The sequence below is a fragment of the Cynocephalus volans genome, chromosome 10 (assembly GCF_027409185.1).
Source record: "Cynocephalus volans isolate mCynVol1 chromosome 10, mCynVol1.pri, whole genome shotgun sequence".
In the NCBI taxonomy this organism is placed as follows: Eukaryota; Metazoa; Chordata; class Mammalia; order Dermoptera; family Cynocephalidae; genus Cynocephalus; species Cynocephalus volans.
The window spans coordinates 54988028-55004601 of NC_084469.1; positions in this window are offsets into that span (position 1 = coordinate 54988028).

Genomic DNA, 16574 nt, shown 5'->3' on the forward strand with positions numbered 1-16574 from the left:
AAGAAATACACATTTACAGACAAAGTGCAGGCTTTGTGAATAGAAGCCTGCTAAAGGCAAGTTTGATACAAAAAGAAAGATACACTTCAGGCGAAAATGCAGGCTTGCTGTAGAGAGCGTGAGCAGTAGCAGCCCCACCTTCTACCAGGATTCAACTTTTATTTCTGCCATCAAATACATATTCATTCTATCTAATGAATGTTTAACTAAGGCGCGGGGGGGGGGGGGGGGGGGGGGGGTTGTCATAGTCTTGCTCATGCTCAGTTTGTCTCTTTTTAGAGCCTGCTCATTGGTCCAATTCCAACACTGAAAAACACATAGAATATTCAGTACTCTCCAGCACCTCTAGTGGAAGGTAATTCAAAGAATAACCCCCCCTGTAGTGAGCATGCTCAGTCGGAGTTAGATAACTTCATTTTACTGCATGCCAAGCCATTGGAGTGATACAAATCTTCAACTTGGGGGTCTCCATTTCTCTATGTTAGTGCTGAAAATAGGTGCAATCAGCAACAGTAACTCTCCCATAGAGGTGGCCTGAGACCTTGGGGAGTGGCTTGAAACTCAGAGGAGTGTCCTGAAACCCGAAACTGAGCACCTCCTATCTCAGTTACAGGGATCAAATGGCCCAAGGACCCTAAAATACAGTCAATCCTTGTTATTCACAGTAGTTATGTTCAATAAATGTGCTGTAAACACTGAATTAGTGAATATCAAAACATTGCTCCTAGAGAAAATACAGGATTAGTTTCCTGCAATCATCTGGTTGCAAATTTTTTGTCAGCCAATGAATATATAAGCTTGTTTTACGTGTGCTTCTATTTAAAGGCATTTTACTTAATACACATTGTTGAATCATTAACATCGAACTCATGGCCAACAGCATCATTACCCATGCCTGAATGAAGCTTAACTAACACATGTATTTTTTCTGTAAACACATCACAGCCTTCTTGTGCTTTGGAACACTAGACATTTCAGCACTACACCTGGGGGCTATTTTAAACAGCAAAATCACTGACAAAAGGCACAAAAATGTGAACCATGTGGAACTAAATAGACAGCAAAAGGACACTTGTTTACAGTTTCAAAGCTGAAACAAGAAGGCAGAGGGTTCCCTTGTTCACCTTCAGCTGGGAACATACCTGTGAAGGGACACAGAGTTTTCACTGCTCTTCCAATATCTGCAAATGACCACAAAAGTGCATCAAGTATTGACTTTGATTTTATGAATAAATTTTAGCAAGTAGGCAAATTCACAATTACAGAATCTTGGAATGAAGACGTTCTCTACTTACTATCTGGTACTTTATAGAAAAAGTTTGCCAAGCCCTGTTGTTATAGTATATCCCTCTAAATACAGTTAGATTGTTTAAAAACTACTTGAAATAATTCTTATTTCTGTGCCATCAGTAATGTCTATTTGATTGTAACCCATTAAATAAATAACTAAAAGAGAAAAGGGAGAAAGGAAAGCTCTCTTTGTAGAAGAATGCCAGCCAATAAGTGTTTGATTTTACATGGCTTGTGAACTCTGCTTCAAATACATTTATGATATTTGCTTTTGATGAGTATTTTGTACAGTGTTTTCCCTTAAGTTAAAAGTCATTTCTATCTCATACCAGCTATCACCAGCAGTTAGGTAAGACAGTGACATCACTAGAATGGATATATCTACATGGCGTGAAATCTAGCCATTGGCGGGGTAATATTATAACACAATTTATCAGGCAATACTGAGTTTTCTTTGAAGTCATTCTCTATCTGATTTCTTATAATGCCTTGCCTGCTAGTTACTAACTCTTCTGCTTCTTTACAAAGTCTTGCTCCTCACTCAGTGGAAAGACAGTGGTGGAAATAAGGTGGAAACAAGCTGGGCAACAGGTGGGCAAATGAATTCTAGTTATGGAAACAGTGCTGGTAGCTTGTGTGCATCCTCAACTTCATTAGCACTGGGGTGCTGGCTTAGGACTGTGTGGTTGCTGGGTCCCTTCCAAGAAAGGCAGGTGCTGCTGCATTGATCACTCCTAGACCACACCTCATATTTGCTTATTCTCCATCACCATTGCTACCATGAGCAGGTAGGCTTCCAAGTGTGAAGTGCTCTACAGGACTGGCAGGCTGAAGCATTCTTGCATTTTCTTGGTGACTTCAAAGCCTATGAGAAATTGCGAGTGTATTTGTATCTTTACAACAGTGTATTCATATACTATTTAATGCAATGAAAGAAAGCAATAAAAACACCAATGGTAAGAGGATTTGAATATGCAGTTAATAAAAGAAAAAATATATTGCTATAAACATACAAATTTAATCAAGTTAATAAGAAGAAACCTAAAAAAAAAAATCGAAATGAATTATTTTAAATAAGCAGACAAAATTTAAGAACACCAGGGTAGGTATGGAAGTAGAAAACAATCATGCTCATGAGGTTCTGTTTAGTAATACATATCAAAGGCCAGTGATTCAACTTTTAAGAAATTATCTTAAGGAAATGGACAAATGCACATAAATATGTGTGAATGCTTGTTCATCACAGCATTTTTTATAATATGAGAAGTAGTACATGATCAGGAAAGTAGTTAAATTTGAAGATTCCATATGTAGACTGTTAATCTAGACAAAACATATCATGTATAGTCAGGTCAGGAGATAAGTGACATTTAAGTACATATTATATCCAGATTAAATTAGATTGTGCAAATCACCTAACCCAGTATAACCTTTAGTATGTTTTCAAGGAAAAATGTACATCCTAGATATCCACAATGAAGGAAAAAAAATAACGAATCTATTTTATATATTACGAAGTCTATTCAAGTAATCAGTTTAATGTCACTTTGCATTTTCTTATTCATTATGAAATCAGACTTAAAATTACATAATGAGCATTTAATATGTTGCATTACCTTAATAAATATTTTAATGTATGCATAATATTCCTTTGTACTAGATGTGGCTGTTTATTTTGTACCCCATTAATTCTCCCTTGAAAGGGAAGTGGTCTCTCTCTCTAATATAAGGAAAAGTTTTAAGTTAGATGTTTGACACTGTTCATAGTCCCTGAAAAGAAAATGTGACTATCTCCTGCTTGAGTTTTCTGGGGGGATTCTGAATTCTATCCATGCCTGTAATGAATTTCTCAAATACGGAAACCACCCTCAATTGCAAAGGCTCATTTTTCAGGAAAATAATGCCTGCAGTGCATTCTTTCTTCAGCCTATGAGCTGGAAAAGGGGCCAAAAGGGTGGCTGCCAAAGCATAATTAAGGCACAAGGAGGGCGATCTTACTGGCATTTTAGAAAAATCTGGGCTGCAGACAGAATTTTTGGTTCATGATTCTTGTAAGTAGATTGATTCTTGTAAATAGATTTGTGTTCACTTATGAGCCTAGAAGGAGAATACAACTAACTTTACTGGGAATTTTCTCCATTTCTCTGTTCAGGAAATCAGTTGCTTTCTTGCCTTTATTTCCCTTCTAAGGGAGGTACACTGATATGAAGAAAAAGAAAGATGATTTGACCTGATGCCTCTGTTCCACTAAAGACTCAGCTATTTTTCCTCTGATAACAACCGCTTTCTCAGCCCAAATACCATTCCAGGACAAGTGACTTATAAATAAACACATAATCTCAAATTACTCAGGAATGTAATTGCAGAGTAAAGTTCTATATATGCATAATTAGGCCTGGGTGGTGAGAAACCAGAGGCAAACGGACAGAGAGCTCTTCAGTTTGGGACTGGGGCTTCAGGTTGATGGTGGTGGGAGATTTCAGCCATTGATTTCTGAGCTAAGATAGCATTCACAGCTATTTAAGGCATCCTCCCCGCTTTGCAGATTTGCTGGAGAGAGGTGACACATGGCCATCCTTCACATTCAATCACATATGTTACCACTCTGCTTCCTTTAGATTTTCATACTCAGAAAAACAAACCACATCTCTCATCTTGTAGACAAGTCCTATGATCAAAATTCTTTTGTCCCTCCTATGCACCTTATAATGCTATTGAATAACTCTCTAGGCCAGAGTTTCATAACCTTGGCACTACTGACATTCCAAATCAAATAATTCTTTGTTGGAGTCAGGGTGGGGACAGGGAGGGGGCTAGGGTTGAGAGAATCACTGCTCTTAGACTTAATTTGTAGGTTACTATGAGTATCAGGGTCTCTCTTCACCAAAAGACCATTATTTGAGTATCATTGATTGGGTTATTGCTCTCAATCCAGAGCTCCAGAAATTTTCACTGGCAGAACAGATATCTGGCAGCAGGAAGGATGTATTCCATTAAAACAACTCTATAATTCTATCATTTTACCAGACACCCAAGAGGTGCAGGTAGCCAAACAAGACTGGCAGAGACAAATTCAGGAACATAATGGGATCTGATGGGTTGCAGCCTCTGTCTTCTGTTATAATTATCAATATATTTTGTTTAAAAAATGTGATTAAGAAACTTGCCTTACGAAACCCTATAGCAAATCTTAAAAATTCATTGTTTTTGTTTTCCTAAAACATTTTTGCATACTTCTATCCTCTTTTATTCTATGTGAGGTGCTTCCTTGTCTAAAACAGTAGTCAGCTTTGAAGATGTGCCTATGTATTGTACCTTGGTGGAATAGAAAACCCGTAAAGCTGCTCAAAAGAAACTCTGCAGGAATGTTATATAGGAGAATTTCATAAATATGCTATTGCTAAATAAGTTCCACTTTTCTCCTGTTATTGTTACAGGATAATGATTTATGTTTCTCCTTGGCAAAGTATATACAAATTCAGAAACTCTTAATTGGGCATTAAAAGAAGATAAGGGAGAAAGATTTTTTTAAGAAACGCTTAAATCTACATGAGGGAAGAAGGGCCCTTTCTCATTTATCTCCTGTTGATTCACATTCAATTCCCAAACATTTAATGTTTATGATACATACAAAGGCATTTGTTATTACTTTGGAATCACTGAGCTGGTGTATGTTAATCTAATGTTTATTCTTTTCTACCAACAGACACAAAATTAAAGGACAAGTACATCCTTTACAATGGTGAATAAAATTTTGTACAGCTATGTGGTTAATTAATACTCTTCTGTCCTCACCACTTCTTTTTGTTTCACTTTACTTAGAAAGTGGAATTCTGTAGGAATAACGGGGCACAGGATTCTAAGACATACTCTGTGAAGTACATATTTATACAAGTTTTAAAAATCTCAGCAAATCAGAAATCTCTGAACAAACCATCATACATGTAAATTAATCTTTCTGTAAATAAAAGTGAAGAGAAGCTGTTTAGTCACAGTTTCTATCTAGTGGAAAAATTCCCTCAAAACACAAAGTAGCCACGTGGAGAAACTGTAGAGGAGATACACCCAAGGGATATAACACTTGGGGGCATTTACAATTGGGAATTAAAGGACATGTGTATTCCATATTAGAAATATATTTGTCAATGTCAAGCCTTTATAGACATGAGTGTCCACATCAATCTGAAACAATATGTGTTTTATATATAATAAAAAATTTAGAAACACCTTAGCTGTCATCCATTCAAGATGAGAGAAAAGTCATATTAATGTGATGAATGTATTGAGATGTTTGATTTTCAATCAATGGTTCACAATGAAGAAACCAAATAAATGCACAGTATGGAAGAATGAAGCCATACAAATATTATCATGAGGAAATTATTTCCATTGAAATCACATGTTTATACTCACCAAAGTGTCTCCGTAAGAGAAAAGCTGTATGTTAGAAATATGGTAAATGTTTTGATTGCAATTCCATTTTTCACAGAGGTAGAAAAATCTCATAACTGTTATTAGTGTGGTAAGGATTTCAAGCTAAGCTCCTGTCTCCATTAATCATTGAAGAGTTCACAATGCATGACCCTCCAGAGACAGATATGCCATGTTAATATTTCACATTCATCCAGTGTCTTCACACTGGAATAACATTAGTGTAAATCTGCAGTAACGTTTTATTATTAGCAAAGAATTAGAAGCATGGCAGATGGTAGTCTTATTTGTTCACCAAGTGATGCATCCAGTATATTGGTGACTAGCAGTGATGGTAGCAGGCATTCTTGCTTTGGTCCTGACTTTAAAGGGAAAAATTTCAACATTTCACTATTAAGTGTAAAATTTGCTTAAAATTCTTCTTAGATATCCTTTATCAGATAGAGGTAGTTCCCTTCTATTCGTATTTTTCTAAGAGGCTTGATGATAAACGGATATTAAATTTTATCAAATGCTCTTTTCTGTATCTTTTGTGATGATCCTAGGGTTTTTCTGTATTAATATGTTAATGTGGAGAATCATATTAACTGATTTTCTAATATTACATCAAATTTGCATTTCTGGAATAAATATCCCAAGCTGGTCATAACATAGCTATCTAAAAATTGCTGAAGAAGTTTGCTAATAATTTGGTAAGAATTTTGCATCTATCTTCATGAACAAAACTGCCTTATAATTTTCTTTTCTCATACTGTCCTTGATTTTGAAACCAAGGTGATCATATTTTCATTAAAGATGTAATTGAGTGTTTTCACTTTTCTATTCTCTAGAAAAGTTTATGTAAGGTTGGAATTATTTTTAAGCTGAATGTCTACTTTTTAGTGAAAGCATATGGAACTGAAGTTCTCTTTGTGGGATGATGTTTGTTGATAGTCATTCTGAATATAATTCTATTCCAAAAAAGCCACAGTGGGTATCTTGGTTCATGGTCCACTCAGTGTAACTCACAATATATCCCTGAAGCAGAGGAGAAGGCCACCTTTTTACCTTTCCCAATGAGTTCAGGGAACAGCAGTCTCTTCCCCAACTCTAGTTTGCCTTACATATAATTCTTGTATGCCAAATTTGCTTTTGTATGTCCTTTGTGGATTTGATTATAAGTAGATCACAGTTGTGGACAGCCTGAAAACGTGGGAAGTATTAATTGGAAGAAGATAAGGGAGGTGAGATGATGAAGAACAGGACTGAGGCATAGAATTGTACACCTAGACCATAGAACTGTATGTGTCAGCAGGTACCTATGACATGAGAGTGTTCTGGTGACCAGATAGAACTTGAGTAAAGGCTGGGTAAGCTGGAGTTAAAATTCCCATGTCCTGGCATTTTATTTGTGGCAAAATATACATAAAATTTACCATTCTAACCATTTCAAAGTGTAATTTTCCGTGGCATTTAGGATATTCACAACATTGTTCTTCCATCACCACTATCTAGTTCCAGAACATTTCATCACCACCCCCACCTCCGAAAAACAAACAAAAAGACCCAAATACCCATTAAGTAGTCATTTTCCATTCCCTCCTTCCCCCAGCCACTCACCACTAATCTGCTTTCCACCTTTATGGATTTGCTTATTCCGGATACTTTATATAAATAGCATCATACAATATGTGCCCTTTTGCATCTAGCTTCTTGCATTTAGCATAATGTTTTGAATGTTCATCCATTCATAGCATGTATTAGTATTTTATTTATTTTTATAGTTAAATACTATTCAATTGTATGAATGTACCACATTTTGTTGATCCATCAGTTGATCAAAATGTAAGTTGTTTCCACCTTTTGGCTATTGTGAGTATTGCTATTATGAACTATCTGTCCAAGTTTTTGTTTGAACACTCATTTTCAATTATTTTGGGTATACATTCAATATATACAAGTGAAATTTCTGGGTGATATGGTAATTCTATGTTTAACTTATTGAGTAACCACCAAACTTTTTTCCACAGCAGCTGCACCATTTTACATTCCCATGAACGACGTATAATGGTTCCAATTACTCTGCATTCTCACTAGCACTTGTTATTTTTCATTACTTTCAGTTATTACAGCCATCCTAATGGGTGTAAAGTGATATCCTATTGTGGTTTTGATTTGCACTTCCCTGATGACTAATGATATTGAGCATCTTTTCATGTGCTTCTTGGCCATTTGTGATAATAAACTTTTCAAAGAAGAAAAAAAAGGAAAAAAATAAAGCATCTCAGCATACACACAGAAAAAAATAAAAATACCTTATTGAAATTGTAGAGGAGGGAAATATGGAAAAATATAAAAAAGACATTTTTGAGACAATTGGGGAAGTTTGAATTTGGATTATTACATGAATAAAGAAAGTATTAATTTTGTTACTTGTGAAAACAATGGTGGAGTAATTGTGTTTAAAAATCTCAGAAATGCATATTGAAATATGTGTAGGTAAAATAAAATAATCTCGGATCAGCCCGTGGCTCTCTTGGGAGAGTGTGGTGCTGATAACACCAAGGCCATGGGTTCGGATTCCTATATAGGGATGGCTGGTTAGCTTACTTCAGAGAGCATGGTGCTGACAACACCAAGTCAAGGGTTAAGATCCCCTTACCGGTCATCTTTTAAAAAATAAAATAAAATAAAATAAAATAATTTCTTACATTTGGTCTTAAATACAAAGTGAGAGAATAGATAAAGCAAGATCAGCAAACTACTGACAACTGAAACTAGTAATGAATACATAAAAGGTTCATTACAATATTCTATTTTTGTTTAAGTTTGAAATTTTTTAAAAAATGTTTTTAAAGCCCAATTGCAAAAGCCAACATAAATGGGAACATGTAGAACCTAAAATAAAAATAAGACAAGGATGTTCACTATTGCCACCTCTCTTCAACATAGTGTTGGAGGTCCAAGCCAGTGAAATAAGATAAAGGGATTAGAGATAGATTGATTGGTAAAGAGGAAATAAAACTGTCCTTATTTGCCAGTGATATGACTTTCACTGCAAAAACCCAAATCTACAAATGTTAGAAATAATTAGAGAGTTTAGCAAGAAGATATCTATAAGATTAATAAAAATTTCAACAGCATTTCTATTTATCAGCCAAGAAAAGAATGACAGCTAGAAATTTTAAATAAACAGTAGACATCACTGGCAGTAGTATCAAACAATATCATTTACTTAGGGATAAATCTAACAAAAGACACTCAATTCCACTCGAGGGAAAATTACAGAACTTTATTAGGAGACTTTAGCGAAGACCAAAGCTAAAATTTGGAAGCATCCCCAAATGCCTTTCAACACAAAAGTAGATATACAATGTAATTTCTGGAATGGCAGCATGAGGAACTTCATAGATGTGCTCTGCAGAAAAATAAGCATAACTGGTGAAAATTATAATAACTGAGAAAAATTATAAAACAAACAAACAAAAACAAACATTCAAAGTCTTTGGGTAGTATGGACATTTTCACAATGTTAATTCTTCCAATCCATAAGCATGGAATATCTTTCCAAATTTTATGTCTTCTTTAATTTCTTCCAGTAATGATTTGTAGTTCTCAATGTAGAGATTTTTCACCTCCTTGGTTAAACTGATTCCTAGTTATTTTATTTTTTTGGTGGCTATTGTAAATGGGCTTACTTTCTTGATTTCTCTTTCTGTTAGTTCATTATTGGAGAGTATAAATGCAACTGATTTGGGGACATTGATTTTGTATCCTGCAACCTGACTGAAATTATTTATCAGTGCTAAGAGTTTTTCAATAGAGTCTTTAGGTTTTTCTTTATATAAGATCATGTCATCTGCAAAAAGGGACAGTTTGACTTCGTCTTTTCCAGTCAGTATTTTCTTTATTTCTTTCTCTTGCCTGGTACCTCCAGAACTATGTTAAATAGGAAAGGTAAGAGTGAGTATCCTTGTCTTGTTCCTGTTCTTAAGGGAAAAGCCTTCAGTTTTTCCCCATTCAGGATGATATTGCAGTGGGCTTGTTGTAGATGGCTTTTATCGTGTTGAGATTCTTTCCTTCTAAACCTTATGTAGTTTGCTGAGAGTCTTTATCATAAAGGAATGTTGAATTTTGTCAAGTGCTTTTTCTGCATCTATTGAGATAATCATGGTTTTTGTCCTTGATTTGGTTGATGTGGTGAATTACATTTATTGACTTGCATATGTTGAACCATCCTTGCATCTGTGGGATGAATCCCACTTGATCATGGTATAGAATTTTTTTGATGTGTTGTATTCTGATTGCTGGTATTTTATTGAGGATTTTTGCATCTGTGTTCATCAGAGATATTGCTCTGTAGTTTTCTTTTTTTGTTGTATCTTTGTCTGGTTTGGGTATCAATGAGATGCTGGCCTCATAGGTTCAATGCAATCCCCATCAAAATGCAAATGACACTCTTCACAGAAATAGAAAAAACAATCCTGACATTCATACGAAACAACAAAAGACCCCAAATAGCCAAAGCAATGCTGAGCAAAAAAATAAAATAAAATAAAGCTGCAGGCATAACACTACCTGATTTCAAATTATACTACAAAGCTATAGTACAAAACAGCATGGTACTAGCATAAAAATAGACACTCGGACTAGTGGAACAGAATAGAGAACCCAGAAATCAATCCACAGACTTACAGCCAACCAGTCTTTCATAGAGGCAACAAGAACATACATTGGGGAAAAGACTGACTCTTCAATAAATGGTGCTGGGAAAACTGAACATCCACATGTGGAAGAATGAAACTAGACCTGCACCTCTTGCCATATACCAAAATCAACTCAAAGTGGATTAAAGGTTTGAGTGTAAGACCTGAAACTGTAAACTACTAAGGGAAAATATAGGGGAAACACTTCAGGAAGTAGGACTGGGCAAAGACTTTATGAACAAGAACCCAATAGCACAAGCAACAACAACAAAAAAACAAATAAATGGGATTATATCAAACTAAAAAGCTTCTGCACAGCAAAGGAAACAGTCAACAGAATGAAACAACAACCACAGAATGGGAGAAAGTATTTGCAAACTATATATCTGACAAGGAATTAATATCCAGAATATACAAAAGAACTCAAGCAACTATACAGTAAAAAAACAAATAACCCAATTTAAAAATGGGCAAAGGAGCTAAGTAGACTTTTTTTGAAGGAAGACATACAAATGGCCAACAGGCACTTTTAAAAATGTTCAACATCACTAATCATCAGGGAAATGCAATTTAAAACCACATTGAGGGGCTTCTGGTCAAGATGGCAGAATATATGGTCCCCAGCATCACTCTCTCCCACAAATCAACCAATTTACAACTATTAAAAAGCAATGACAGCCAAGCTGGGGACATTAGATTTCAGGGGAAGAGGAGGAGAGACCTATGAAGGTGGAAGAAGCTGTGATGAGAGAAAGAGAGGACCACTCCTTGTGTTTCGAGCCCTGGCTGCTTTAAGGCTGGAGCTAGTTAGCACATGGAGCAGGAGCTGGCAAAAGCTGCAACTATGCCCTCTGGATGAAGTTGCTTGGAGGCGGCAGGAGAGAAGAGGGCCTTGGTGGGCCCCAGGCCAGCAAGAATACTAATAGGGTTCCTGTGGACCCACATAGAAGCGAAGAGCCACAACAACTGAAAAAAAGGAGCCACTGAGAGGCCAGTGAGTCACCACAAGGGACTGGCATACAGCCTGTCCCATGGGAAATGTTTAGAGCATGGGCAGTAGGGGAGATGGGCCCACCAGGAGAACACTGGGGCACGGCAAGGACAGCTGATCTGCCCCCCAATTAGTGTAGGACCACTCAGGGGAGACTGCTCAGGAACATAGAACTGCAGGGGGTACAGTTTTCTAGAAAGACTCAGGCCTACTCCAGTTTCTACACAACCCAGGTGTACCAGATCTCACAAGTCCCAGAAGCACCTATAAAGTCAACCATTAAAACCTGAGCTGCACAAAAAGCCTTCCCCAGAGAATCAGCAGCAAAGCAGCAATTTAGCTCAACCACAGAGCTCAATACTTGTCCCCAGAGGAAGTTCCCCATTTTAGAAGTAAGCAAAGGACAACAAATTAGTTCCAGCACAGAGTTTAAGTAGTAGGAACAGCAAATAATCCAACACAGAACTGAAAGAAAAAACAAAATACCCACAGACCAGACACAAAATTTGATATTAACTAGTAAAGGTCTCTCATCACAAAAGAACACCTATAAAACCTAGAAGGACTAGAAATCCCCTGGGCTACCAAGCCAGGGTGGGGGGAGGGCTGGGGGCTTCAGTCATGCTCCCTCAACACCCGCAACCAGTCCCCAGGGAGGGGGGCCGAGTGCCTCAGCCATGCCCCCCTGACACCTGCAACCAGCCCGGCAATGACCAAGCCACCACTGGAAGCCCCCTGGTCTCCCATGCAGGAATGAGGGAGGTGCCACTGGCCTCAACCCTGCCCCTCCTCCTTCCTCATTCTCATCTCCTCCTCCCCCCCAACTGCTCCGCAACATCATAGAATGTAAAAAAAAAAAAAAAAAAAAAGTAATGTTAATAAATAAATAAACTTAAAAAAATTAATAAAACCACACTGAGATATTACCTCACCCTAGTTAGACTGGCTATAATCAAAAAGACAGAGAATAACAAATGCTAACAAGGATACAGAGAAAGGAGAATCTTCCTACACTGCTGGTGGTGCTGTAAATAAGTACAGCCACTATGGAAAACAGTATAGAGGTTTCTCAAACAACTACAGGTAGATCTACCATACAATACAGCAATCCCACTTCTAGGGATATAGCCAAAGGAACAGAATCATCACGTCAAAGGGATACTTGCACTCCCATGTTCATCACAGCTCTATTTGCAATAGCCAAGATATGGAAGCAATGTAAGTATTCATTGACATATGACTAGATAAGGAAAATGTGGTGTATATACACAACGGAATGAAATTCTGCCGTGTGTAGCAGCATGGATAAGCCTGGAGAAGATTATGTTAAGTGAAATAAGCCAGGCACAGAGGGAAAAATACCACATGTCCTCACTCATAAGTGGGAGTTAAAAGAGAAAGAAAGAAGGAAAGAAAGACCACAGTGGTGCGTTGGACTTGCAGAGGGAGAGAGCAGACCCAGGGTGGCGGGGCGGGGGAGAAGGGTGTGCGGGGAGGGAGATTGGGGATTAATCAGATGGGAAATAATTGCAGTTTTTGTGGCGGTGGGTATCCTGATACTACTGTTCCGACCATCACGTCCTGGGCACAGTTGGTGATGGTTAGCTTTGTACACCATGAATATGCATAATCAATAAAATAAAATAAAATATTCACACACACACAAAAAAAAAGTCTTTGGAAATTGTCCTGAAGAAAAAAGCAAATTAAGAAACATTCATTCAAGAAAATCTACTAAATCAGAGATCCAATCAAGATGGCGGAATAGACGGACCGCAGCGTCACTCTCTCCCACAAATCAACCAATTTACAACTATAAAAATGTAACATCAGCCAAGCTGGGGCCGCTGGAGCTCAGGGGAAGATGAGGAGAGACCTACGGAGTTCATGAAGGCCGGAGAAACTATGATGAGAGAAAGAAAAAGCTGCTCTGAGCATTTCAGGCCATGGCTGCTTTATGGCTTGAGCTGCCAAGCGCACAGAGCAGGAGCCGGCAGAAGCCGCAGCTGTGCCCTTCAGATGGAGTTACTTGGAGGTGGCAGGAGAGAAGAGGGCCTTGGTGGCCCCCAGGACAGCAAGACCACTAATAGGGTTCCCGTGGACCCACGCAGGAGCAAGGAGCCAGAACAACTGAAAAAACGGAGCCATTCAGGGGCCGGTGAGTCATTGCAAGGGACCAGCACAGGGCCCATCCCATGGGAGGTGTTTGGAGCACGGGCGGTGGGTGAGATGGTAACACCAGGAGAACACTGGGACACAGCAAGGACAGCCGACCTGCCCCCCAATCAGCACAGGAACATTCAGAGAATGGTCAGGAATGCAGAATTGCATGGGGTACAGTTTGATGAAAAAACTCAGGTCCAGATCAGAGATTCTACAGAACACAGATCCACCAGGTCTCTGGAGAGCGGGAAGTACCTATAAGATCAACCATTAAACCCCAAGCTGCACAAAAAGCCTTCTGTAGGGAAACAGCAGCAAAGTAGCAATTTAAACAACCACATAGCTCAAGTACTGGTTCCCACCGGAAGTTCCCCTGTGTTAGAAGCAAAGGACAAAAAATTAGTTCCGGGCCAGGCACACCACCAGCACCTTGGGGCCTGCCTGGGAACCAGAGGCTCGGATATGGGGACCGGATCCCTCTCTTATTTCCAGGCAAACTGCACCAGTGCCTTGGGGCCAGCCTGGGACCTGAAGCATGGAGAAGGGGACTGGACCCCCCTCCCACAACCAGGCACACTGTACCATCACCTTGGAGCCTGCCCAGGGACCCAGGGCAGGGAGAAGGGGACTGGACCGCTCTCCCACAACCAGGCACATCACGCCAGCACCTTGGGCCCCACCCAGGGACCCAGGGCATGGAGAAGGGGACCAGACCACCCTCCCACAACCAGGCACAACATACCAGCAACTTGGAGCCCAACCAGGGACCTGGGACAAGGAGAAGGGGAACAGTCCTCTCTCCCACAACCAGGCACACTGAGCCAGCACTTCAGGGCCTGCCTGGGGAACCGAGGCATGGAGAAGGGGACTGGATACCCCTCCCACAACCAGGCACACCACACCAGCACCTTGGGCCCCACCCAGTGACCCAGGGCATGGAGAAGGGGACCAGACCTCTCTCCCATAACCAGGCACAACATGCCAGCACCTCAGAACCCACCCGGGGACCCGGGGCATTGAGAAGGGGACCGGGCCTCTCTCCCACAACCACGCACACCAAACCAGTGCCTCGGGTCCTGCCCATGGTCCCGGGGCATGGAGAAGGGGACCGGACCACCCTCCCACAACCAGGCACACCATGCCAGCACCTCAGAGCCCACCCAGGGACCCAGAGCATGGAGAAGGGGACCTGACCTCCTTCCCACAACCATGGACACCATGCCAGCACCTCGGGGCCTGCCCAGCCCAGAGGCATGCAGAAGGGGACTGGCCCTCTTTCCAACAACCAGGTATACCAAGCCAGTGCCTCAGGTCCTGACCAGTGACCTGAGGTATGGAGCCAGGGACTGGACCCTTCTCCCACAGCAAGCACAAAACGCCAGCACCTCGGGGCCCACCTGGGTACCTGAAGCATGGAGAAGGGGACCAGATCCTCTTCCCACAACCAGGCACATGGTGCCAGCACCTTGGGGCCCGCCCAGAGACTCAGGACATGGAGAAGGGGAATGGACCCCTCTCCCACAACTAGGCACATGGCGCCAGTGCCTTGGGGCCTGCCCAGGTACCACAGGCATGGAGAAGAGGACCAAACAAACCTCAGAACCAGGCATACTGCCAGTGCCAAGGAGCATACCAAAAACAGCACCTCCATATGGGTGGCCCACCACAGCCACCACAATAAACTTGGCTGCTGCCAAAGTGGCTAGACGCCACAACCACCATGCAGATGGTCCGCCAACCACTGGAGTGCATTGACACAAGGAGAGTCACCAGCAGAGACAAAGAAGAGGATGTCTCTCTCCACAAAACCCATTTCAGAGTGACAGAAGAAGCACCTGCTCTATGATAATATTGGGGGACCTGGTCACATCTCTCAGCATTGGACAGATCATCTAGGCAACAAATTAACAGAGTAACCATTATTCTTTCAGAAGGAGAGAAGAAATCTAGGGTGATTAGAGTGGGGAGAGGGAGGGAATGGGGTAAGGGAAAAGATTGGACAAGGGGCATAAAGAATAATTGCGATTTGTAACAATATATACGCTAGCAATATTGATTTAAACAACATATCTCAATGTTCAACCCCCAAAATATGTATAATCGATTTTGATTCAATAAATAAAATAAATTTTTTAAAAAAGAAAATCTACTAAAACTTTGTAAGAATAGCAAGACCCTGGCAGAAGATCGTGACCTGCTCCCTTCTTCCCCACTCACAGCTAAGGGTGATTAAAAACTCCACTCCAGGTGGGTGCAGCCAAGAACACAGGGATCTTTCTCCTGCCATTTTCTAGTTGAGTTATGCCATGAGCATTTCTCACTCTCCTCCCCCAGTTACCTGTTGCAGAGGAAAATTCCAGGTGAATGTTACCAAAAGGTCAAGGGCTCCCTTACTCCGGACAACATCATAGGGTAGAGGTTCTGCCACAGGCTTGGCACACTGTGTATATTGGGGCTATGTTTGCCCTCATCCCAGCTTTGTTTGTAGGGTAGAGGTTGTAAACCAGAAGAGACAAGCCATGACAAGAGGGTACCATCCCTACCCAGAGGCCTGTTCCTAAAGCAAGCATTTCTCTTATGGAGAAGTGTGACATTGTCTCTACCCCCAGATTGGAAGCTGTGGCTCAGAGATTTTTGCTATGGGGGAGAAGCAGATTGTAAAAGAGGGAAGCTCCTGTGCTGTCCCTTAAGAAACTGACTTTATTTGAAACATAGTTTCAAATAAAAGTTCAAGGCTAAGGGCACTCTCAAAAACAATGGAAGTTTTCTTCATAGACAATTAGGAGGGAATTGGTAGTTTCATGAGAGATATAAGCTAAACCAGAGGCCAGATGGTTTATAGAGAGAACCAGGGAAGAGACAGCCAAGAAGAACCCTTCTGGAATCAGAAAAAAATCTCAAACACTGAACTCAAAACCAACTCCAGCAAAGTGCTCCAAATTTAATTGAATCAATCGATGGAGAAATTTATGGTCCAGAGCATTGTCAAAAACAATAGAGGAATCAGGTGGTGA